Source organism: Schistocerca serialis, chromosome 8, assembly GCF_023864345.2.
Source record: "Schistocerca serialis cubense isolate TAMUIC-IGC-003099 chromosome 8, iqSchSeri2.2, whole genome shotgun sequence".
NCBI lineage: Eukaryota > Metazoa > Arthropoda > Insecta > Orthoptera > Acrididae > Schistocerca > Schistocerca serialis.
The window spans coordinates 226341217-226369167 of record NC_064645.1 but is presented as its reverse complement, the minus strand read 5'-3'; the positions used below and the strand labels follow the sequence as shown (position 1 = coordinate 226369167).

Sequence of the window (27951 nt, the reverse complement as noted above, 5' to 3'; positions counted from 1 at the left end):
GAGATCATTATTCAACTGACCATTGTGATTCCAGTGAAAAAACTGATGGCTTATGGGTGTCCAAGAGAGCAGTTGCTATGTATTTCCCATTCGAATCTATGAACAGTGTTTTGGAGCACTGATGTGTCAGTTATTCAACAAACACTCATAGGACTTTAGTGACCAAGAGTTATCCACCTCCAAAAGTTATTTGTTTTGCTTATTTCCTGCCAATAACAGTAAACTCACACACAGAAAAAGTCCCTAAACTGCAGGATTACTTTTATCAGAAGTCACAATGCAAGATTTTTCAAGAGAGCTAGCAAACCAAAGTTGGGATGAAATGTATACAGAAACCAGTGTTAATAAGGTTTTACTATAAATCTAAGGTGAGAAAGGATAATGATGGTAATATGATTATTGATTCTGGTCCAGAATCACAAATTACAAAATTTAAGCAGCAGCCCCAATAATGACCAAATTCCAAAACTGATATATGAGTTGGCAGTGAATTGTATCAAACACCTAAAAATGGTAAAGTAATTGGAACTGACAGTATTCCAGCTGAGATACTCAAGTATGGAGGAGAAGCACTGCACAGGCGTTTGTTTCACCTGATTCAGGAAATTTGGAAAACTGATATCATACTAACAGAATCGAAATCACTGATAATCCCAATAGGTAAAAATGAGACTTGAAAAACTGTCAGGAAATATCACTGGTTAACAAAGTCTATATGATTTTATCTTAATCATTGCTAAACTACTTGAAAACATATGCATAAAGTATAACTGGTAATCATCAAAATTGTTTTCATAGAAATAGTTCCAATACTGACAATATAATTGCAACCATAACAATAAATGAAACACTATAAGAATGTAAGTAAAAAGTACATTACTTGTTCATTGATTTTACAAAAGCGTATGATTCCATTCACGGGCAAAGCCTCTGGAATGTAATGACAGAATTTGGATTTACAATTGAACTTATACATTTCTGAAAATGTGCATGGATAATAATATAAGCAGTGTTTTGCTAAATGGAATAAATCATTTAAAAAATAAAACTGGACTAAAAGAAGGAGATGTTCTGTTCCCTCTTCTCTTTAATGTAGTCTTGGAGAGAGATGTGATGGACTCGAACTGTTGCCTGCTAGGCTCCTCCAAAGAAATAAAGTTAAGGTGTAAGCATATGCAGATGGGATAGTGGTCATTGGAAAAAGTGAAAGAAAGATTTCACAGCTATCTGTGGAGTTCACAGAAAAAGCATCCAAACTTGGCCTAAAAGTAAATGATCAAAACACAAAATTAATGATAATTCAAAGATTCAGAAATGAACAAGACAACCTATTGCATCTAATAATCGGAAGACACAAATTTCAATGCACTGACCAGTTAAAATTCCTGGGTGCAATGACAGAGACAAGCAGAAGCAAAAATGAGACCGCAAAATGTTAACGGAGTCTACTACTCCATACAGACAATTCTAGACGGCAGAAGAACAACAATTACAAGTTTTGAAAACAAAGTTTATAGGAAAATATTTGGTCCATACAACGATGATAATTTGCAAAGCTGGAAGAGGAGACACCACACACAAGTCCACATGTTATCACATCAAACAACAATAATGAACATAATAAATTCCAGAAGACTTACTTCAATGGGCAGGCCAGCTGATGAGAGTGAAAGAAGATCAAGTGATTTTAAGAATATTTAAGAAGTCATTTGGTAAAATGCCATAATGGAGACGCAGAAATACATGACTGAATGAATTTACAACAATATGCAACAAGATGGGCAAAAAAATTGGCAGGAGGTATCGCAAGATAGAAGCATTTGGAGGTAACATTTGAGTTCAGCAAAAGATCTCCAAGTCCCTAAGAAGCCAAGAAGAAGAAGTAGAAGAAGAATGTAAATAATAAATTCAAACCGAACTTTGAAAGATTTGTAAAATGTATCCACATCAGCAGCAATGTCTCACAAAAATAAATAACAGTTAAATATGTTTCTCCACTCAATTTTTGGCCCGGTTCAGCAACAGTAAACCAGTCTTCAAATAAAAACGCTGCCTCTGTTGCAGGTATTTATTTTGAAACTGACATGGTTGCCACTACTGACATATCTTTTCTTTTTTTTCTCTAGTCATTAGTCTTATGACTGGTTTGATGTGGCCCACCACGAATTCCTCTCCTGTGCCAACCTCTTCATCTCAGAGTAGCACTTGCAATATATGTCCTCAATTATTTGCTGAATGTATTCCAATCTCTGTCTTCCTCTACAGTTTTTGCCCTTTAAAGCTCCCTCCAGTACTGTGGACGTCATTCCCTGATGTCTTAACAGTTGTTCAATCATCCTGTCCCTTCTCTTTGTCCATGTTTTTCACATTTTCCTTTCCTCATCGATTCTGTGCAGAACCATCTCATTCCTTACCTTATCAGTATAACTAATTTTCAATATTTGTCTGCAGTACCACATCTCAAATGCTTCAATTCTCTTCTCTTCCAGATTTCCCACAGTCCAATTTTCACTACCATACACTGTGCTCCAAACAAAGATTCTCAGAAATTTGTTCCTTAAACTGAAGTCTATGTTTGATACTAGTAGACTTCTATCTGATGCTCACCTAGTTCCATCCGTCACTGATTATTTTGCTGCCTGGGTAATAGAATTCTTTAACTTCATCTACTTCATGACCATCAATCCCAATATTAAGTTTCCCACTGTTCTCATTTTTCTGCTACTTTATTACTTTCATCTTTCTTCGATTTACTCTCAATCCATATTCTGTACTCATTAGACTGTTCATTCCACTCAGCAGATCACATTATTCTTCTTCACTTTAACTCAGGATACCAACGTCATAAGCGTATCACATCACTGATGTTCTTCCACCTTGAATTTTAATCCCTCTCCTGAACCTTTCCCTTATTTCCATCATTGCTTCTTCAATGTACAGATTGAACAGTTGGGGTGAAAGGATACATCCCTGTCTTACACCTTTTCTAATCCAAGCATTTCATTCATGGTTGTCCACTCTTATTATTCCCTCTTGGCTCTTGTACATATTGTATTTACCCATTTCTCCTTATAGCTTACCTCTATTTTTCTCAGAATTTTGAACATTTTGCACCATTTTACATTGTTAAATGCTTTTTCCAGATTGACAAATCATAGAACATGTCTTGATTTTTCTTTAGTCTTACTTCTATTATCAACCACAAGGTCAGAATTGCCTCCCTGGTGTCTTTAACTTTCCTAAAGCCAAACTGATTATCATCTAACACATCATCAATTTTCTTTTCCATTTTTCTGTATCTTATTCTTGTCAGCAACTTGGATGCATCAGCTGTTAAGCTTTAGTTCTTGCACTTGTCAGCTCTTGCAGTCCTAGGAATTATGTGGCTGATATGTTGCCAGATTCTCACATTCCACACACCAATGTGAATAGTCATTTTGTTACCACGTCCCTCACTGATTTTAGAAATTCTGAAAGAATGTCATCTATTCCTTCTGCTTTTTTTGATCTTAAGTCATTCAAAGCTCTTTTAAATTCTGATTCTAATACTGGATCCCCATTTCTTCTAATACTGGATCCCCGTTTCTTCTAAATCGACTCCTGTTTCTTCTTCTATCAAATCAGACACATCTTCCTCCTGATAGAGGCCTTCAGTGTACGATTTCCATCTATTCACTTTCTCCTCTGCATTTAACAGTGGAATCCCAGTTGCACTCTTAAGGGGACCACACCATGGTTCAGGTCGCAAAAAATCAATTTTTGGTTTTCATCATATTTTGATAGATTAAGGTTTTATTTAAGTACTTTGAAAAGGATTTTGCTGAAAAAAATTTTTGCATGTTAGGTGTTTTCTCTCAAGTGTGTTGGCTATCCTTGGAATGCAGCAGTCAGTATTCTTTTGTTTCTGTTGTTTGTAAGCAACACGCTTTCAAACATGCGGTTAGTTTTGTTCAAGTGTGATTGCAAGTAGTTGTTATATTTACGTTTCCAGTGCTTGTTTATGTGTGTTTTGTTGTTTTTATTGAAGATGACAAAATGTAAAGGCATTTTCAAGAAATGACAATTTAGAGGAAACAAGTTTAGAAAGCTTTCTGTACAAGAGGTTATGTCGCCTGGCAATGATATTTCTAATTGTAATTCTTCAACAAGTGCATCATCAAAGAAGCTCTCACCATTTCAAGAGAGTTACAACGAATTTACTGTAAGTGACAAGGGGTGCCGTAACAGTATTATAAATTCGAAAATATTATCAGATGTAATTTCTAAATTTGTACAACGTAGACAGTGTGGTAAGTCACAGAGTGTGAAAATTTGTGAGAGTGCCAGTGGGAGAAAAGGCCTACCAATTGCTTTGGATTTAATTTGTACGAAATGCTCAGCTGTGACCTCATTTATGAGTTCTTCAAAACCAGATGCAAGTGGCCCTTATGAAATCAATACTAGATTAGTTTATGCTTGGCAAGGGCATGGCTGCAGGGAGAACATTTTGTTCAGTGATGAACTTATATCAACCACCAAATAAATTTGAAAATGGACTGCAATATTAGAGAAAGCTGTATGTGAGGTCAGTGAGGAAAACATGAAACTGGCTGCTAGGGAAGCAGTGGAAGAAAATGATGGTTGTTCGGATATTGCAGTTGCACTTGATGGAAGTTGGCAGAAAAGAGGACATACTTCTCTGAATGGAGTAGTGACTGCCACGAGTGTAGACACCGGTAAAGTGTTAGACGTGGAGATAATGTCTAAATATTGCAAATGTTGTAAAATCAATGAACATAAAGAACATAACTGTGTGGCTAATTTTAGAGGAACAAGTGGTGGTATGGAAGTTCACTGAGTACAAAAAATATTTCATCGGTCCGTAGAAACAAGAGACGTACGGTACACCAGATATTTGGGCGATGGTGACAATAAGGCATACAACAATGTGGTGAACTCTAAGCCATATGGAGATGCCATTATTAGCAAAATAGAATGTGTAGGCCATGTTCAAAAACGTTTCGGAACAAGGCTGAGAAAACTAACTGTTGATATGAGAGGAAAAAAATTAATAGATGGAAAATTGTTGACCGGACAGGGTCGGTTAACTAAAACTGAAATAGAAAACTTGCAGGTATACTATGGGCAGGCAATTAGGAGAAATAAAGAAAATCTGGAGGCAATGAAGAGAGATGTTTGGGCCATATTCTTCTGTAAGTCCTCTACTGATGACATGTCATGTCATGGTTTGTGTCCATCAGGAGAAAATTCTTGGTGCAAATACAATAGGGCTCAGGCAACTGGAGAATCTTATTCTCACCAGCATTCTCTTCCTGCTGCTGTTACTACAGCAATTAAACATATTTTCAGAGACTTGGCTCATCCTGACTTTCTAAGGAAATGTCTGCATGGGCAGACACAGAATCCAAATGAATGTTTCAACAGCACAATTTGGAACTGCCTTCCTAAAACTGTATTTGTAGGCATGCATACAATGAAACTAGTAGTTCATGATGCTGTTATTACATTCAACTGTGGTAATATTGGAAAGTTTTTGGTACTGAAAAAGCTGGGAATTAATCATGGTGAAAATATGATCACTGGGCTGCAACACTGTGATAAAATGAGGATAGCTGATGCAGACAGGTCTGCATCTAATATGGTCAAGAAAGCAAGACAAACATACAGGAAGGTGAAAAAAGATGCTGGAAGACCTGCTAGAGGCCGAAGAAGGGCCATCATATGCTGCAGGACAGTTTTAATTAACTGTAAGTAACAAATTTCAAAAGTTTTTTCTTTAAAGTCAATTTCCCGCAAACTAAAATTTTCAGTACATATGTCCCATTATATCAGAAACTATCATAGATAAATGAATGAAATTTTCAGAGACTCTGCATAACACAAAAATCCACCTCTGATACTACATTCATTAATATTCCCCCATTAGGAAGTTCACAAAAAAATATTTTCTGCAGAAAAAACTTAATATTTTTTGTTAATAAATTTAAAAAAGTATTTCTTAAAAACTATAAAATGGATAAAGTATATTTTAGTACAGTTGACTATTAGCATCACGTAACACACAGTAAAAATATTAAGGTCCTGCATCAAATAGTTTTTTTAGAAATGGGTCAAATACTTGTCTAAATTAACATTGGTTAGATAGGCAAGGTATGGTCCCCCTTAATGTTGCCACTTTTGATTATAATTTCACTGAAGGCTGTTCTGACTTTTATATATGCTGAGTCAGTCCTTCTGACAATCATTTCTTTTTCGATTCCTTCACATTTTTCATGCAGCCATTCCATCTTAGTTTCCCTGCAGTTTCTATTTATTTCATTCCACAGTGACTTCTATTTCTGAATTCCTGAATTTCCTTGAAAATTTTTGTTCTTCCTTCTTTCATCGATCAACTGAAGTATCTCTTCTCTTACCCATGGTTTCTTTGCAGTTACCTTCTTTGTACCTATGTTTTTATGTTCCAACTTCCGTGACTGCCCTTTTTAGAAATGTCAATTCCTCTTCAAATGTAATGCTTACTGAGCTATTTCTTGTGGCTGTATCTATAGCCTTAGAGAACTTCAAGCATATCTCATCATTCCTTAGTACTTCTGTATCCCACTTTTATGCCTATTGATTCTTCCTGATTAACCTCTTAAACTTCAGCCTACTCTTCATCACTACTACATTGTGATCTGAGTCTGTATCTGCTCCTGGCTACGCCTTAGAATCCAGTATCTGATTCCTGAATCTCTGTTTGACCATGATGTTATCTACCTGAAATCTTCCTGTATCACCCAGCCTTTTCCAAGTATACCTTCTCCTGCTCCTGGTCCTCCTCCTCTTGTGATTCCTGAGAAGAGTATCTGCTATTACTAGCTGAAATTTATTACAATCTCAATTAGTCTTTCTCCTCTCTCATTTCTTGTCCCAAGCCCATATTCTCCTATAATCTCCCAATATGTACTGTGTTACCCTTTCAATATTCTCATATATTTACCCTACCTCTTCATCTTCAGCTTGTGATGTCAGAATGTATATCTTAACTACTGTTGTCGGTGTTGGTTTGCTGTCGATTCTGAAAAGAGCAACCCTATCACTGAAATGTTCACAGTAACACACACACGGCCCTGCCTTCCTATTCATTACAAATCCTACTCCTGTTATACCATTCTGTGCTGCTGTTGATATTACCCTATACTCATCTGACAAGAAATCCTTGTCTTCTTTCCATTCCACTTCCCTGACTCCTACTATATCTAGACTGAGCCTTTGCATTTCCCTTTTTCATATTTTCTAGCTTCCCTGCCATGTTCAAGTTTCTGACATTCCACACCCCAACTTGTAGAACGTTATCCTTTTGTTGGTTATTAAATCTTTTTCTCATGGGCTGCCATCCCTCTCTTCCCTCCCCACCCTTGGCAGTCCCCAGAGATCCTAAGGGTCTATTCCGGAATCATCTTTTGCCAACAGACAGATCATCATGACACTCTTTCAACTACAGGCCACATGTCCTGTGGATACATGTTATGTGTGTCTAATGCAGTGGTTTCTATTGCCTTCTGCATCCCATGCTGATTCTTCCACCTTGAGGGGCAGTTTCCCACCCCAAGGACAAGAGAGAGCCCTGAACCTCTGTCTGCTCCTCCACTCTCTATGACAAGGCCTTTGGCAGAATGAGGGCAACTTGTTATGCCGGAAGTTTTCGTCCACCAATTTTGATTATTAATCAAAATTTAAGCTATGGCAGGTATCGAAACTGAGATTAAGGAGGATTTTTGATTACTAATCAAAGATGCTACCCCTACACCATGCCATTTAATAAACAATAATGTATGTATTACAAAAAATGTTGTGACCACAAGACTATCCAACCCCAGCTAAGTAACTATTGACTTAAGTAACTTATAAAGAGAATTTGTGTTAGACAATGTATACTGCACAAGTCAAAAAGTAAACATTGGATGGAGCATAACTGCAATTGTCAAATATAAAACCAGAAGCCTGAGAATGTACAAAAAATTTCGTAAAAATTCCTTCCAAAACAGATAACTACTAGAATTGACTTCTGTATCTATATGCAACAAGAACCTAACTGGAGTTATTAGGCAGTCACATTCACCAAATCATGGAGAAAAGCAGGTGAAAAACAATTCTTTGTTTGCGGTGCATCTAAAATTAGCAGCCACATCAAACCAACAACAGGGTAAAAAGTCAACTCTACTAGAGGAATAACGAAAATTTTTAAGAATTTGGAAGATCTGAATCTCAATGAGCAACCTGTCATAAAAGCAAAATTTTTTATGACTTATGACATGTTCACACAAATTTCATTAGCCAGGTCCTCTATGGCTAAGTAACCACCAGCATGACTGCTGTTTGTCATCCGCCACTGTGACCTCGTCTTTACTCCTTGGATTTGCAACTTCATTTTTAATTACTTTTAAGGTACAATTAAATAACTATTAATTTATTTAAACTATGTACTTCTAGCACTGTTTTGTAGGACTGCTTTTAATTATCCTGCAATATGTAAATCATAGCCACGTATTAGGCACAAGCAACACAATTGCTTGGCACTTACGATCAGATGTTCATTCATGTTACATTAGTACATGGTTCGTTGTCACAGCCAACATGCTGCCTAGTGCATTTATTGTTCACTATTGTGCAATATGCCTGTTTTCCCCAAGCCTATGTTCACTCTGGTTTTCTCCATGACTTGGTGAGAATGACTGTCTAATAACCCCCTGTAGGTTCTTTGTGCCCATAGATACAGAAAGTCTGTTCTAGCAGTTACTTGTTTTAGAAAGAATTTTTATAAAATTTATTTATCTTTTCAGGCTTCTGGTTTTATACTTGACATTTGCTGTTAAGCTCCATTCACTGTTTACTTTTTGACTAGTGTAGTTTATACCATCTAAGGCAAGTTCTTCATATAAGTTACTTAAGTCACTAGTTACTTAGTTGGGGTGGGTCATGGTCACAGCTTGTATAATACATACATTATTGTTAATTTACAGAAATTATGAAGATGCGCCACTAGCACAAAATGAGTAAATTTTAAAATAAATACCTGCAAGAAGACTGTCTTTACATTTGGAAAAAGGATAATACAGGGTATCAGAAAAAAAAACCCAGAACCTTAAGTACCTTTGTCCGTTCAAAAATGTCAGTGAGCCAATGTTCTTAAATTACTACCAAGAGTATAGAAAGGTTTCTAGGAGGGTGCTGAAAGGTACTGACTGCTGCAAAGGCTGTCATTTAATGACAAATAATATACAATGCAGAGAATAAAAGCAGAGCAGTCTGGAATATCATTAACCTAGAAACAGGGTGGGATCAACAAAATCATAACAACATACTGATAGGAGAGAGGGATAAAGTAATAAAATGATCCAACCGACTTGCAATGGTCATTTTTCAGGTATTACAAGGAAATTACAACAAAAATTGCAAAAACAAATGTAATACTTGTAAATAGCAGTGCACTAAGTATAGTGATGTTATTATGAATCACACAGCATGGAGTCAGTAAAACCTGTAGAAAACCTAAAGAATAAAAAGTCAACAGCCTTATCTGAAGCGCCAACATGTGTGATGAAGCATACAAGTACACAGTATACAAGCTCCCCTAACACACATAAAAAATGATTCATTCCCATCAGGGGACTTTCCAGATTACTTAAAACAGGTAAAAGTTGTGCCTCTCCTAAGCAAAAAAGTTATACAATAGACATAGAAAGCTAAAGACCAATTTATTATGCTGTTGCATTTCACAAAAATTATGGAATGAAGTATGAATGAGTGATTGATTAATTACTTGAATAAATATAGCCTTCTAAGCAAATCATAATTTGGTTTCCGAAGTGATATAGCTAACAAGTGGTTCCAATCACACCCAGCAGATAGGGTACAAAGAGAAAGACTAACACAAACTTAATAAAGGAAGCTAAACTCTTAGTGAAACATCAGAAGCAAAATACATTAATGTAGTTGTTCCTGAGGGTATCGTTTCAATTATGGGGAAATACTCTCTTTGCTGCTGACAGCAATACAGTCGCTGAGAGAACAAGAGATCTCTCCTAATTAAACCTTCAAGGAAGTTTACCATTGGTCAACATGCAACAGTTACAGTTAACATAAAGAAACCAAATGCCATAAATGTCAGTCTGAAGAGGGAAAATGACACACTTAAATTAAACATTCATATGTGCACAACTCACAAACATATGACCACGGTCATCTCTGGGTATGTGAGAGTTGTGAGTGTATGAATGTGTGTGTTTTCCCTAAATTCGATGAAGGACTTCATCAGATAACTTAGCCTACTAGTAATTATACTTTTAAAGGTGCCTGTCTGCCGTTCAATGCCCCTTTGTGTGGTGAGTGGCTGTTGTTGTTGTTGTGGTCTTCAGTCCTGAGACTGGTTTGATGCAGCTCTCCATGCTACTATATCCTGTGCAAGCTTCTTCATCTCCCAGTACCTACTGCAACCTACATCCTTCTGAATCTGCTTAGTGTACTGATCTCTTGGTCTCCCTCTACGATTTTTACCCTCCACGCTGCCCTCCAATGCTAAATTTGTGATCCCTTGTTGCCTCAAAACATGTCCTACCAACCGATCCCTTCTTCTAGTCAAGTTGTGCCACAAACTTCTCTTCTCCCCAATCCTATTCAGTACCTCCTCATTAGTTACGTGATCTACCCACCTTATCTTCAGCAGGTGAGTGGCTATCTGCCCTAAAACATATTGCTGTTATTCAGTCCAAGACTTTTCAATGTTCGAATGCTAAATCAAATGTAGGTGGTGCCTTTACAAACTGCATAATGAACACAAAATTTCTGGAAATGTATGAGGTGTGATCAAAAAGTACAGGGAATTTTTTAATTTCACAGGATTTATACATCTGATTTTCAATTCTTTTACCTTATAGGTGCACATGTTCCCCACTTATGTTTGCATTTTCAGGTGTTTTGATTATTTAGTTTGTTGCTGACAGTAAAAAAGTTGTAAGTGTTTTCAAGTGCTTGGTGAATTTTTACTTTCGAAGAAAGATGGGTCAAAGGAGTTGCATTCAACTTTGTTTGGAATGAAGTACAGCACAACATTTGAGATGTTGACTGTGCCTTTTGGTGAATCTACTATGAGTAAGACAAGAGTTTACGAGTGGTATAAATATTTCAAAGAGTGTCAGGAAGACACTCAAGATGATGAGTGTCCTGGATGCCCCTGCACATCAGTTACTGATGGCAATGTGGAAAAAGTAATGAAAATGGTCCTGGAAAATCACTTAATCATTATCAGAGAGGTTGCTGAAGATATCAGCATATCCTTTGGCTCACACCAAGCAATTTTGTTGTTGCGGATGTTTTAGGCATGAAACATGCAGCAGCAAAGCTTGTTCCGAAATTGTTGAATTTCGACCAAAAATGATGCTGCATAGACACAGCTCAGGAATTGCCGATTGAAGTTGACAATAATACAGAACTTCTAAAGAAGATTACAACAGGTGGTGAAACAAAACATGGGTACAAGGGTATGACATCGAAACCAAGACCCAATCATCCCAATGGAAACTCCACGAAGAACTAAGACAAAAAAAAAAAAAAAAAAATAAAATAAAATAAAATAAAAAAAAGATATATTATATATAATAATAATAAATAAATAAATAAAAAATTTAAAAAAATCACCAAGTCTGATCACATGTTAAGGTTATTACCACTGTTTTATTCAATTACAATGGGATAGTGCATCATGAGTTCCTGCCTTATGGTGGTACAGTCAATAAGGAATTCTAACTGGAAGTTGTGCATTTTGCATGAAAGAATATGAAGAAAATGAACAGAATTGTGTCAAAACCACTCCTGGAAACTGTATCACAATAATGCTCCCACTCACATGTCAACTCTTGTTCATGATTTTTTGGCAAAAAACAGTAATGTTATACTGCCTCGGCCACCAAATTTGCCAGACATGGCCCCCTGTGGCTTCTTTCTGTTCTTGAGCCTGAACAGAACCATGAAAGAATGTCATTTTGCCACCACTGATGAGATAAAAACAGAATCGCTGAAAGAGCTGAACAACATAATGAAAAGTGAGTTCCAGAAATGGAAAAAAGTTCTATGAAATTCTTTTCAGAGGGACAAATGTGTAAAGAAAACCTAAGTTTTCATGTTACAGAAAAGGATCACAAGAATGATAACCTAAGAAGGTAATTAGGCTTATTGTAAACAACTGGAAAATCCAGGATAGAATAATGGCAGTATTATGAAAAGAATAGATTGCTACTCACCATACACAGGAGATGGTGAATCACAAAGAGGCACAACAAAGAGACCGGTAAAACTGTGAGCTTTTGGCTAAAAAGCCTTCTTCTAAAGTAGACATCACACACACATTTACCCAAGCATAACTCACACACACTTGACCACTGTCTCTGACCACCGAGGTTGGACTGCATGAAGCTGTGCATGATGGGAGAAGGAATCTGGGTGGTGGAGGTAAGGAGTATGCTGGGGTGGGGACGGAGAGGGATAGCAGGGTAGGGGTGGGTGGTGATAAAGTGCTGCTTGTGGGAGCTTGCAGAGACATGTGGGGAAAGGATATGGCAGTCAGGTGCAGTCAGTTGGTTAGACAAGGAAAGGAGGGTGGGGAGGGGGGGGGGGGGGGGGAGGGAGCAAAGTAGAGGAAAGACTGTGGGTGAGTTGGTGGAAGAGAAGGCAGTGGAATGCTGGAGTGGAAGGACAAAAATTAACAAAGGTTGAGGCCAGGGGGGTTATTGGAATGTAGGATACATTGCCAGAAGCGTTCCCACCTGTGCAATTCAGAAATGCTGGTGTTGATGGGAAGATCCCAATTGTGCAGGCTGTGAAGCAGTCACTGAAGTGAAGAACGTTGTGCTGGGAAGCATGCTCAGCTCCCCCATTCACTTCACCTGGTCCTCCTCAACTCAACAAGCCACCTTTGTCAATGTTGAGCTGCACCTCAAAGATGGCTATATGTGTACCTCTGTCCATAAAACAAACCTACCAACCCCCAGCAATACCTCCAATTCAACAGCTGCCACCCATTCCATACCAAGAAGTCCCTCTCATACAGCCTAGCCACCCATCTATGGTGACAATCAGCCCCTCACCAAATATACCGAAGGGCTCACTGAGGCCTTCATAGATCTAAATTACCCTCCCAACCTTGTACAGAAAGAGATCTCAAATGTCTCATCTCTTCAGTTACCCACCACCTCCCACAGTTCCATCGTCTGGCCACAAAGAATATTCACCTCATGACTGAGTACCACTGAAGAATGGAGCATACTCTGCCAGAATTTTGACTACTGCTCATTGTTCCACAAAATGAGGAGTATCCTACCCACTATCCTTGAGACTCCTTCCACAGCGGTATTCTGCTACCCAAGGAAACTATGCAAGATCCACATTCATCCCTACTTCACCCTTACTCCCAAACCCTTGTCTTGCGTCTCCTATCCGCTAGACCTAGGTGCAAGAGCCAGTCCATAAATCCTCCCACCACCATCTACTTCAGTCTAGTCACAAGTATCACCTATCCCATCGAAGGCAGGGCTACCTCTGAAGGCATCATTTGGTCTACAAGCTAAGCTACAATGATTACACTATGTTCTATGTGGGCATGACAACCAACTAGCTGTCTGTCCGCAAGAATGGGCACCAACAAACTGTGGGCAAGAGACAGCTCGATCACCCTGTTGTTGAGCATGCTGGCCAACACAATATTTCTCTTCAATGACTGCTTCACAGTCTACATCATCTGAATCCTTCCTACCAATACCAGCTTTTCTGAAATGCACATGTGGGAACTCTCCCCGTAATATATCCTACATTACCCCTAACTCCTTAGTACATTTCCTTCACCCACCTATCCCCTTCCCCAATCCCACTCCAGCACTACAAAGCCTTCTATTGTCCATAGCCTTTTTTTCCCTCCTCTACTTCACTCCTTTCCCATATTCCAGCCACTTTGTACCTCATCAGTGAAGTGACAGCATCCAGGGGGATGGCACATTGAAATAACTGAGGAACATGACTTGACTCCTTGGCTGCTAGACCTGCCCTTAAATTCCCTGCAGTACAAGTGTGTCCTTGCACCCAGCAGAAAGACACTTCCTTCCCCAGTCACTGTAGCTGGAGGAGGGCATGTTTTGAACTCCTTTATCTGCTGAATACAAACTTTGCATAGAGTGAAGGGCACTCAGAAATCAGAAGATACTAGAAAGTTAGAACTGGAAGAACATCTCATCCGCCCCTGTGCCTGCAAGATTGTTATATAATTCTGCATTGAAGACATTAAAGTCTTGAGGCAGTTGGACCTTGAGGACGCAATCCAGAAAAACAACAGAGCAACTGACTATGGTCCCCTGTTTAGACCCACCCATAAAGACAGCTACACAGCTGTGGTGCACAGAGGAAATGTCAGAAAATACTGCATTAAAAACAAAAGCAGCAGTGCAGTCTCTCCAGAACTGCACCAAATCTAAAATCACTTTGGGCCTCTGCAGTAACCAGGGTGGCAGGCAGTTAAAACCATGTATTTGAGGTTGTACTTGCTTCACAATGAGTCGCTCCAACACACGATGCACGTGGATCCCAAACAGCATTGTGCCTCATGGACTGTTGCAGAAAAGGCATTCCAGAGGCAGATGAGCAACAACATGGTATGTAGGTGAATTCGGAGCTGCAAGGAACTTGCATGCCTGATGCACCATGAGGAGCTGACGCCGGATGGTAAGTGGTGGTTCCCCGCCCTCAGCACAGAGACTGGGTATGGAACTGGTCCTACAAGCACCCATGGCCAGCCAAATCCACCCAAGATGGACATCGACAATGTTCTTCAAATAAGATGCCTTGCCGATCCTTATACCGTGCACCCATAGTTGAGCCACAAATGTAGGAGCACTCTATAAAACTGGAGCAGACGTGCCCTGTCTGCTCCCCAAGACCTGTGGCTAAGGCACTTATGATATTCGTGCCTTCAGAATTCTTGCTTTCAGATCTCTTCGGTGTGCCCATGACAATTTGGTATAAAAAATGCCACCCAGAAACCTCTCTACATATCTAAAATGAAGGATGGTGTCCCTCCTATGCAAGTCAGGTATATGACGACAATGTTTAAAATGAACACGCACACATTTATCTGCAGAAAAATGAAAACCCGTCTTTGCAGCCCACTCCTCTAACTTTTGCAATGTAAGCTGCAACTGATAGCTTACTGTTGCAACACTGGAGGAGGATCAAAAAACAGCAAAAGTGTCTACAAATAAGGAGCACTGTACAGGACTCCTTACCATAGACGTGATACTGTTTATGGCTACAGCAAAGAGGGTAACACTAAAACACTGCCCTGACTGACATTATTCTCCTGTTCAAAATGATCTCACAGTGTGTCACCAACTCGAGTCCGAAAAATCCGCTGAGACAGGAAAGACCTAATGAAGACGGGGAGGTGGCCATGAAAGCCTCACTGATGGAGTTGTGCAAGAATAATTTGTATTGTTGAAATCACATGTGTTTTTAAAACTTGTAAATTCAAGGTTCATTGTGAAAATGTTCATTTGCTGTGAAATATTAACTTCTGTAGTTTTAAAGAACTCTTTTGTATGTCACCAACCAGTATTGTATGCCTTACTGACATCAAAGAATATGCCAATACAGTGATGTTTACTTTTTTATTTGTTTGTTCTTAAACTGTACAGTCAGTGAGATGTAGCATGAGCTATGTCGTCAGCATCTAGTGTAGCCACATGCTGGTTGTTTTGTGGTGTGTGTGTGTGTGTGTGTGTGTGTGTGTGTCGAGGGGGGAGGGGGGGGGGGTGGAAAGCGTAGGAACAGACCATCGAGCCAGTTGTGTGTCACAGTCAAGCAATTGAGTGCAATGTACACAAATTCATGAAGAATGAAGCTGATTTAAACTAGCCAGTTAATTTGAAAAGTACACAAAGGAATTACAGACCACTGAGTCACCCAATTACAGTGGTCATTGCAACTGCAGGACTATCCTAACACGCCTCCCGTCAGAACCAAATTCTCAACTTAGCCACAAATTAAAAAAGTAGTAAATATATATATTGAAAAATGTTCAGTTGCATGAGCTGAAGCTATAGTTGCATCAGTATGCAGTATGAAACTGCACTGTGAGTGAAGATGTTACAGTCACCAACAATCTGGGGCATTTATAAGGGTAAATAGAGAACTTTGCTCCCAGTATTACAGGAAAAGTAAATTTTTTGAACAGCAGCTGGGCACTATGGAATATTTAACACTGATTTAGAATTTAGATGGAGGAAAATGGCAAATAAACAGAAATTATTAACTGAAAAGAATATATTCATGAAAAACGATTACAGTATTTATGGGTTATATAAAAATTACTGAATTGTGGGTTACTTTGAGCAGAGTTCAAGGGAAAGGGAGTTGTTATTGTGCATGCTGATGGTGAAAATGAATTTGTACCAAACACATTATTAACTTTTCAGTCTGGGATAAAATCTTCTGATTACCACGAGAATATTAACTTTGCAAACCCCGAGAAAAGGTTCAGAAACAAATTAATCCCAAGTCTCCCACCAAACTTGTTGTTGTTGTTGTTGTTGTTGTTTTCAGTCCTGAGACTGGCTTGATGCAGCTCGCCATGCTACTCTATCCTGTGCAAGCTTCTTCATCTCCCAGTACCTACTGCAACATACATCCCTCTGAATCTGCTTACTGTATCCATCTCTTGGTCTCCTTCTACGATTTTTACCCTCCACGCTGCCCTCCAATACTAAATTGGTGATCCCTTGATGCCTCAGAACATGTCCTACCAACCGATCCCTTCTTCTAGTCAAGTTGTGCCACAAACTTCTCCTCTCCCCAATCCTATTCAATACTTCCTCATTAGTTACGTGATCTACCCATCTAATCTTCAGCATTCTTCTGTAGCACCACATTTCAAAAGCTTCTATTCTCTTCTTGTCCAAACTATTTATCGTCCATGTTTCACTTCCGTACATGGCTACATTCCATACAAATACTTTCAGAAATGACTTCCTGACACACAAATCTATACTCGATGTTAACAAATTTCTCTTCTTCAGAAACGCTTTCCTTGCCATTGCCAGTCTACCTTTTATATCCTCTCTACTTCGACCATTATCAGTTATTTTGCTCCCCAAATAGCAAAGCTTCTGTACTACTTTAAGTCTCTCATTTCCTAATCTAATTCCCTCAACATCACCTGACTTAATTAGGCTACATTCCATTATGCTCGTTTTGCTTTTGTTGATGTTCATCTTATACCCTCCTTTCAAGACACTATCCATTCCATTCAACTGCTCTTCCAAGTCCTTTGCTGTCTCTGACAGAATTACAATGTCATCGGCGAACCTCAAAGTTTTTATTTCTTCTCCATGGATTTTAATACCTACTCCGAATTTTTCTTTTGTTTACTTCACTGCTTGCTCAATATAAAGATTGAATAACATCGAGGAGAGACTACAATCCTGTCTCACTCCCTTCCCAACCACTGCTTCCCTTTCATGTTCCTCGACTCATAACCGCCATCTGGTTTCTGTACAAATTGTAAATAGCCTTTCGCTCCCTGTATTTTACCCCTGCCACCTTCAGAATTTGAAAGAGTGCATTCCAGTCAACACTGTCAAAAGCTTTCTCTAAGTCTACAAATGCTAGAAACATAGGTTTGCCTTTCCTTAATCTTTCTTCTAAGATAAGTCGTAGGGTCAGTATTGCCTCACATGTCCCAAAATTTCTACGGAATCCAAACTGATCTTCCCCAAGGTCGGCTTCTACTAGTTTTTCCATTTGTCTGTAAAGAATTAGTGTTAGTATTTTGCAGCCATGACTTATTAAACTGATAGTTCGGTAATTTTCACACCTATCAACACCTGCTTTCTTTGGGATTGGAATTACTATATTCTTCTGGAAGTCTGAGGGTATTTCGCCTATATAACACATCTTGCTCAAACTTAGTGTTTGCTATTGCTAACACTTCATACCGTAACATTAAAGTTGATCCCTCTTCAACCTTCTCACCACACATGAGTTAACAGTGCTGGAAATTGTAAGTAACACTGAACAATAAGTTCACATTATGAACTTTGTCCTACAAAAAGTTGATTTTAAACTAAAAAACAATAGAAAGATATGACAAAATGTAATATAGCAGCATATTATATCTACCACATAATACATTTATTGTACGTAAAAAAAAGGAACATGCATTCCAGGCCAGTGATGATGCTTCCCGAATAAATGAAGCGAAACGCGTATGGCAACAAACAAACTGCCTTCAATTGGTTGCACAGACAGTACATACCTCCAAGTATGTACTCTCTCATTAAAAGGAATGAAGAAAGATTTCAGAAGTTTAAAATTGATGCTCTGGTCAGTGAACATGGACATTCAGTGCTTAGATTACTTCCTTACCACCTGAATTTAAATGCAACTGAACTCATAAGCACTACAGCAAAAGAACACTAATGAAAGAAGAATGTGACATTCACTCTAAATGATGCAATTAAAAGTGTGGAAAAAGTTTCAGGCAGAAGGTAAAGTTTAGCAGGATTCATGCTGCAGTCATGCGTGTAAATGCTAAGAAGAGTGTATTCTATTTGAAAAACTCTTGACATGATGACAGAACAATTGTTCGCTAATTTATATGACCACAGCAGCAATAACAGTGTTAATAAACCAGCAATGATACAGGAAGTGACACAGAATGCACTGACATGGCAGTTAGCAACAGCAGCAACACCAACACAAGTGGAATCCACCAACTGTAGACCTACACTACAGGTACATGTCATTTGACAGTATAATATTTTTAGGATAGATAGTTGCAGCACACTGCACTCTTCTTCTGGCAAGTGGCTCCCCTACTGTGGCTGTCGCCTTCTCCTTATGTGCAGCTTGTAGCTCTTCCTATACCTTGTAAACTATAATACTATGAAATGTTCAATATCTTTGAAAAAGGGAGTCACAGACGAATAAAAACAGAAACCACATTCCAGCTCTAAAAGGTGAAGGAGATGAAAGATAGTCAGAAGATGAGAATTCAGAAAGAGTTTTGCCATATCCCAAGTTATTCAATTTGCAGCTGAGCTAGGAGTATAGAAAACAAAGGAGACATTTGGAAATACAATTGAAGTTCAAGGAGAAGAAGTGAGAACACAAAGTTTTGCCAATGGCACTGTAATTCTGTAGTGGCCTGCTCACTAACTTCAGCAATCCAGCAACCTAGGAAGCTTGGACAGTTGCAACAGCAGCCAGAAGACTGCAGCTGCAATCCAGGGTGCGATTTGTGGTTTTACCAGTGGACGGGGGAGGGGGGGGGGGGGGGGGGGGATGTCTTAGGGGATTAGTAGAATTATATATGTTACTAGCTTGGACCGTGGCATTACGCATGATTAAACAGCTATTTATAAATAGATGTTAATGCCGAAACTCACTATTCACGGGTATGCACTATCAGAAAAGCCATCCCTTGTTATATCTTTAAAAGTACATTACAGGTAAAGATTATTTACAAAATCATCTACATACAGGTATACGAGAGGAATTCAAAAAGTACAGGCACATTTGTGAAAAGCTGTACTTACTTTGATGTTAGAAAACTGAAACATATTAATAGTATTAATAGTAAGACTTACTAAAAACTTTCAGTGTTCAGCTCCACAAATTTAAATTATATGTAAAGTTTTACTCCAGTGCGTGGGAAATAAACATCCAAGGTTGGGATGCATAAACTAAAACCAGAGGAGGGGATGGTCTGATGCGGAGGGGGTGGAAATCCCCCCCATCCCCCCCTGCAAATCGCACACTGCTGCAGTCACAACTCGGTGCAATGTCATCACCCAATGCCTCATGGCTGATCCTGCCAGCTGTCAATGTGGGAAGCACTAATGCTGTCAGTTAGGTCGGTCAGTGGCTACTTATACAAGCTGATTGCTTGTGGCCCATAAATACAGCCCCTGACCTGTCCCCCCCCCCCCCCCTCCCAAAAAAAAAGAAGGCATTGGTGTTAATCCGACACAGTAGCATCAGTCTGAAGTGCTGAACCTTTCAGACAGCTTGGTGTCTACAGTTTGATCATTGTCAGACTTGCTATAGGTGTGAACACTGTGTTGGAAGGACTGCCATAACAAACATATTGAACTAGTTGTAGCGCTTGGTTATTTACTGGAGTCAGTTCTTGAACCCTAGACAACAGTTTGCTGGGCTGCAGTGCAAAGAACAGCATCACTGCAGTTGCTGCCATTGCTGCTACTGCTCATAGCCCTGCAGTGTCCACCTCTGTCTAGGAACCATTGATTTAACAGATTCTGTTATGTGCATCTGATATATCGTTAGGCAGACCACCCTGACAACCCTCTGCTGTTCAGCTACATCTCTATTTCAACCGATGACAGAAGTGGCACTGAATGTACTCTTCTGGTCACTGCTTAGTACACCAGTTTGGCTGGTGTACAGAATCATGACTCCAGTGGACACGGTGTTGCTGGCATGTCTAACCTATCTGTGCATTTTCCCTCTCTATCTTTAATATCTAGTTGTTACAACATGTCAGTCAGTGAGAAAGTTACCATGCAACATACAATACAGCATCCTTTGGATCAGGTTATGTGTAAATAATTAGATAATTGTAGTTTGACTGTGGAGCTAAATAAGTTAAGGATAGCCAGAAGGGTGAAAACCTCAGACACCTAGCCCATTTATCCCAGTGCTGAAATTTACTACATCAGTTTTGGTCACATCATTCTGGAGGAAACCTAAAAATAATTAAAGTTTTTCTTCAGAATTTGGGGGCTGCAGTGACTTTGGGTAAATGACCTAAAGACCAATCCATCATTCAACAAATACATCATCATCCAACAATCAACTGGGATAATTACAGTTTTGTTAGTGGTGAGCATGACAGGACATCCTGCAAAACATTAATAAATGCCTTCTCTGAAAACTACCTAGAACAAAGGTTTGGTGGCCCACTCACAATGGGAATGCATTAGATCTAATGTCAACAGACAGACTTGATTTCTTTGACTGTATCCATATCACTGGTATCAGTGACCATGAGGCAGCTGTAGCAATGAATACCAAAGAACAAAGGACAACTAAAGCAAGTGGAAAGATTTATATGTTCAATCAACTACATAAAGAAGACAGAATGCTACATCTCAATGCGGAACTTCAGACTTTTAGTTCAGAACAGGTGCATATAGAGGAATTATGGCTCAAGTTTAAAAGCATAGTTGAGTATGCACTGGGTAGATATGTACTCATTAAAACAGTTCATGATGGGAAGGACCCTCCATAGTATACATACATGTAAACAAACTTCTACAGAAACAGAGACTATTGCATAATAGAAATAAAAAAAGCATATGGCCATAGACAGACAGATGCTAAATGAAATGTGTTTGGCTGTCAAGAGAGCAATGCACGAAGCCTTCAATGATGTCCATAGCACAATATTTTCAAAAGGCTTTTCACAAACCCCAAAGAAAGTTTGGTAATCTGTAGATGCTTTTAGTGACACCAAAATTAGTGTTGACTCACTCACTGATGAGACAGGAACTGAAACTGAGAGTAGCAAAGCATAAGCAGAAATGCTCAATTCTGACTCTAAATGTTTCCTTACAAAGGAAACCTTCGGAGTATTGCTTCAATTTAATTCTTGACTAATGTAAAGATGAGTGAAATGGATACTTGTGTCAGTAGCATTGACGAACAGCTGAAATCATTAAAATTGAATAAACCTCCAGGGCCGGATGGAATGCCTATCAAACTTTAAACTGAATTCATAGCTCCATCACCCCTCTTTTACCTATAATCTACCATCGATCCCTAGGATGAAAACGCAATTCCCAGTAGTTGGCAGAAAGTGCAAGTCATACCCATCTACAAGAAGGGTAGCAGAAGTGAACCATAAAATTACCATACAATATCCTTGACATCCATTTCTTGTAGAATCTTAGAACATATTCTGAACTCAGACAGAATGAACTATGTAGAACATGCCAATCAGCATAGCTTGCAAAAACATTCATATTGTTTCTCACATGACATATCAAAAGCCATGGATCAAGACAGTCAAGTAGATGCAGTATCTTTTGATTTCTAAAAATCATTTGACTCAGTACCACATCTATACTTACTGTCAAAAATATGATAATATGGAGTATCAAATGAAATTTGTGATTAGATTGAGAATTTTTTGTTAGGGACGTTGGAGCAAGTCTTCGACAGATTTACAGGTGACTTTGGGCATGCCTCAAGGAAGTGTGTTGAGACCATTGATGTTGTGTATTAACGACCTTCCAGACAATATTAATAGTAACCTCAGACTTTTTGTGAATGCTGCAGTTATTTACAATGAAGAACCCTCGGCAGGTAGCTGCACAAACATTCAGTCTGATCTCGATACGATTTCGAAGTTGTCCAAAGACTTAAAACTTTCTCTAAAAGCTGGAAATGTAAAATTTTGAATTAAAACTAAGACAGATGCAAATTATCCCTTGAAAACCTACTTGCAAAGTTTCTGGAACCAACTTTGAGTTATGAATCTAGGAATATTTTACAACCATCTACATATATGAAGTAATGATCTTTACAACAGGTAGCATCTTAAAAAAATATTTTCAAACAGAATTATGATTTGTATCATGTCAACTTATGAAGAAGCTTAAACTACATGTAAACACAGAAAGTACAAAGTTATGCAAAAGAGGTGTGTATCATACTGGAGTTACGTTATACAACCATAGGCCTCCTTACTTAAAATGCATATCACCATTAAATACAATAAAGGTAAAGTTGAAATAATTCTTGGTTGACTATTGCTTCTACTCTGTCTCTGAATTTCTGGATCATCATAAGTAAACCTGATCTACCAAACATTCTTAATTAAATAATTATGTATTATATCACTTTATATTCTTATTTACATCGATTGTGTTGATCAGGTAGTTTACCTTAACAACTACTGTAATTATAAATATGATGTGTTACCTTGACTTGCCCTATATCTTTGCACAAACACCGCAGTACGTCACTTTATATTATGACGTACTTTGATTGTGTTGCTCATGTAGTCACCTTTAAAAATTACTGTAATTATAAATTATGTTACCCTGACGTACAATGTGTACAGACAAGGCACTAAAATGATTTAGGGGACCAAATAAAATAAATAAATAAATAAATACATCTGCTCCCACAGGGATTGTGAAGACATGATTAGACCAGTTAAAGCACCCTCAAAGGCTTTTAAGCCATCATTCTTCCTTCACTCCATATACGAATATAACAGGAAGAAGGTTTAATAACTGGTCCAATGGACAGAACCTTCTGACATGCAATTCATGGTGGTTTGCTGAGTATAGATGTAGCTACAAATGTAGAATTGCTGGATCTAGAGCAGTTAAAACTGACAAGTGACCTACAAGTGTTTGTAACATTTCAAGAGAACCTAAGTCACAAAGAACATGTGGTCTAAGCAAGACTATGTGTATTGCAAATAACTGGAATGAGTGAAGAACAGTAGGAGCATGAACAGCATGAGGACATGAAGTGTATTTCATTTGCAGCCCAGCCATAATGCAGAACCCAGGATGGAATCCTTTACTGGCAAACATGACATAAACAGAGAATTGATGACCCATGTTGTTTGCACGGTGAGGGTGCTATGTAAGGCACATGATGCATTACTGAAAGGACATGGCTGGTGGCATGCGACTATTCATCACACTGAAGAAGCATGCTTGTAGAAGAACAGGAGTAGGGAAGTTGAACAGTATGTACAACATTGTGTGTATTGCATTCCCCTTGCTAAATGCTTGAGAGCCAGAGTATCCTTACAGTGTTCACTGGAAGCAGACAAATCATTTCAGATCATTGGGGTAGACATTTACAGTCCATTTGCACAAAGACTTGCTCAGAATACATACATTCTAATGACAACTGACCAAGTCTCATTATATTTGGCTGTGGTGACCATACTGGACCACAGAGCTGAGACCTTCATGACAGTATGATATCACAATGGTTACTGAAGATTTGAACACCTAACACTGTTGACACGGACCATGGTTCAATAGTCATGTTAGAATTGCTGAAGCAACTGGGCAGACTCGTTGTGATAAAAAATTGTGAACTAGTGTCCGAATATAAAGGTCACATTGAGATGGTACATTGGAACCACAGGAAAGATACTCAGCCATCGGGTAAATGCCCAACACAATAACTGAAATGTGCTCCCATGCGCGCCGGCTACATGGGTGCACTGAGGCTCAAGCACTCACATACATAATCCTGTGGGTGTGCCGCACCCACAAAATTTTTAGTTTGATAAAAATAAAATAAAATAAATATTGCCCATTTGCCTTTATAAAAAAGTAATGAATCATTAAAACAGTGAGATGAAAGTTAAAATTTATGACCTCTAAAACATATCTGTTTGTTTCAGATGTCTTTTAGCAAAGGCAACCATGGAACACACTCCCCCATTCATTGCCTTTTACAGGCCAAGTCGAAGGCACTGTGAATGGAATCCCGTCCTTTTGGCTTGCTTTCATGTTTCCTTACAAGTGACAGGCTACAATACATCCATTTCATTTGTCAACAACTGTTTTGAAATATCTGCTTGCCAATATTGAGCAATAATAAAGAATAATCTGAGATACAAGGAAGCCGATTGTTACAGTCAGCTTCAATAGTTATTTTTTTCTTAAACATAACAGCAATGAGGTTTGAGATTTCAGTGAAATTGCTTTTATGTAATTGTTTTGTTTGTTGAGACAACAGCTTTGACGGATGCAGTGGCTTACATTGTAGACTGAAGACGTGTTACTACAATATTAGCTAGAACAAAGAAGAGGGCCTACTGATGGGATGTATGGAACTAAAGCTCTTCACAAGCCAAAAATTTTCAGTTTTTATATGTTGCACAATTACTGAATGCGTGTGGAAAGCTGAAACATAATGAGTACTGCTTCTATACATACTTTCGAATTCGAACAGTTTCCTATATATAATTGAAATGAGGTTAATTTTTAATAACATTTATCAGTATTAATAATTTTTGTTTAATACTTTGAATATATTAAATCAATTATGTCTTTGTTTTATTACATAGGATTTTACAACACAGTCCATTAAATTTCTATTTCTACTTGCTGTAATGGAAGTTGTGTTAGTTAATAATAGGCTATACATTTTATGTTAGGGGGTCAGGATTTTTATTTTTGCAGGCGGGCCCATAATGTGTATGTTATGCCTCTGAGTCTGTGGACTGTCAATGTACAATCGAACCCAAGTTTGATCTCATTTCTGTTACTTTTAAGCTAGCTGTGTTACCAACTGACCTAGGGCAGTCTCAATGTATGCTTCTAGTACTGATATATTTTCCTTCATCACAGCACAGATCTTCATGACACAGGCAGAGTTCATAAAAGAATATAAATGAAAGGTAATATTTTAAAAAATATCGAGACTCCCCAGGAAACATTCTGCCATTTATATGCAACCACAGAAATTTTGGAAAGTTGGTGCCCTTGTGTACTCCTGCCCTATGTAGAAACTGCCTGTACTTCTGAAGTGCATGACATCACAGGATTCTTCCTAAACAGTGTTAGCTACAGCAGGAAAATGCCCCAGATTCCTGTTTTCTTCATGTGGGACATAAAATACACAACAGTAGTTTCCAGCTGTTATACGTGCGTCTCAAGCTTTTATTGTGGTTTGTTAAACTTCAATGGCTGGCAGCGAGGTTGGTGCAAACTGTCGTCTCTATTTATAGTGTTAGAGTGTTTTAATATTTTAAAGGCCTCTTTAATCTTGCCTGACAAAGTCTTGCTGAATTTTATTTTCTTCAAGCAGTCTTTCTGGTGGTCAGCCACTGGTAATTTGTTATGCTACCCAGGCTGCTGTGTAGCACTTTGAGTGCAGGAGAAGACAGGCTGAACACACTGCACTGCAACTAAAAAGAATGTAACATTTTTGGTCACATCGTCCATTCATTTCTTTACCATTATTTATACAGTAAAATCATCAGTTTTATTAGGAGATTGTGGACAGAATTTCCCACAGCTGCAGCCGGGCACCTCTTGTGAGCTGTAACTGGTGCTGGAGCGTAGAATCAATGATCTAGCATGTTGGGAATGGTGTGGTCACAAAATATGATAAAGCAGCTAGCTGCTGAAGATATAATGAAGTTAGCTGCTAAGTCATTTAACCACTGTCATTAAAAATTTGAGTAAAAAGGAATACAATTATAAACAATAATGGGAAAGCCTCAAACTAGATCGTTAATACAGCAAATTTATTATTTTAAACCAATCACAAACTTGCTGGCACCTTCATGTAGAGGATCTTCAAGCTCCTTCTGAGACACACTGCTTGTTGAAATTGACTGCCAGTGCCACCCTCATGAAACTGACTGCTAATAATATAAAATACACAAATATAGCAGAAGGTATCATCCCTACTAAATAAAGAAAGAGTAAGAGCTGTCATGCAATGATCTATTGGAAGCTTGAGTGTTCGGAGATGTTGGCACTGAGTCATGCAAATGCAACCAACAGTATGTAATGTCCAATTCACTATTCTTCAGCAGACAAAGTGCCAGTTGGAGTTAGGATTATGTATCTCCACATTAGTGGTAGTATCACAATTGATTTTATCGCAACATAAGTGAATTCTGGACGAAGATGTACATTGCTGCGGAGTGCAGATAGCTGGTTTACATTTGTGAAGTTCTTTTTCGAGGGTTTCAGTGCAATTTATTACTCTTAATAAACATCACGTTATGGCATATTCGCACAGTAATTTCCTGGTTAATAATACCCTTTTCATAATATTGAAGGGTCCCCTACTTTTTTTTAAAATTCAATTAGCATATTCATCTGTAAGGATAATGAAAGAACAAAATAAGCATGGAAATCACAGACATCAACTTCACTTCAATTCATGGGTGGTGCTCCAAGACAAGAGTTACAGCAAAATACGAGTTAAGGATACATATGATTGTTTCACAGAATAACCCTACTTTAATAGTGTTTACAAAGAGTTTACCCCCAAGCATCAAAAGACTGATGGAGTGGGCAAAAGGGAGGCAGGAGATTAGTTACAAAGTATTTATCACTAATACAACTATCGTACTTAAAGATCTATCATGGACACAGTTTCCATCCCTACGTCACTCCAGAGGTCACTCTACTGCAAGCAACACTGACATCTCTACTCAGCAGCGTAACAAAAGAATTGGAAGTATCTATATTGTACTGTTCATAAGCACATTACAGTGCACAGCACCTGAATTAGGTTTCTGGACAGTATCAATAATACCAATCTACAGCTATCAAAGCCTCTCTATTTGACTAAAAACATTTTCCAGCTACAAACTGCTTTATATGTGGAAATACATGGACAAATCCCTTCAACTTTCTCATTATCAAAGAACTTGATTGGGCAGGTACCCTGTTATGAAAGCTTTTTTCCATTTCTTTCATTTCACACATAATCTCATACACTTTTTAAACAAGCTGGACCAGAAGACTTGTGTACTGTTTGCCAGTTATTGTTATGATCTCTGCATGGTAATTCCCATAAACGAAACCAACATCACCTTTTCCATTGCACTTGCACCAGCTATTTCCCCTGCTCTGATATCCTATTCATTTCTGTTATGAAGTGGCAGACTTGTGACTTAGGTACTGTAACTAATATTTGCTCAAAATCATACTGATTTTTTTTATTGTTAAAATTTTATTAAGAAATTTGTTTTCATCATTGTCTGGAACAGAGACTGTAATGTTTGCCTTTGGTGTTTACGGTGAAAAATAATACCCAGATTCAGTATCTTACAGTGATCTCTCCTCATGAAGTCACATTGCAATTCATACTTTCAGTTTTTGGTAACTACTTGCAGGCAAAGGATCT

At 38.4% G+C, this 27951-nt stretch overlaps 1 protein-coding gene across 1 annotated transcript in view; it reads right to left on the bottom strand.

Annotated features, from left to right (window-relative positions):
- The window catches only part of LOC126416759 (protein sly1 homolog), a 187107-nt gene that overhangs the window by 44882 nt on the left and 114274 nt on the right, over positions 1–27951 (bottom strand). The window lies entirely within an intron of this gene.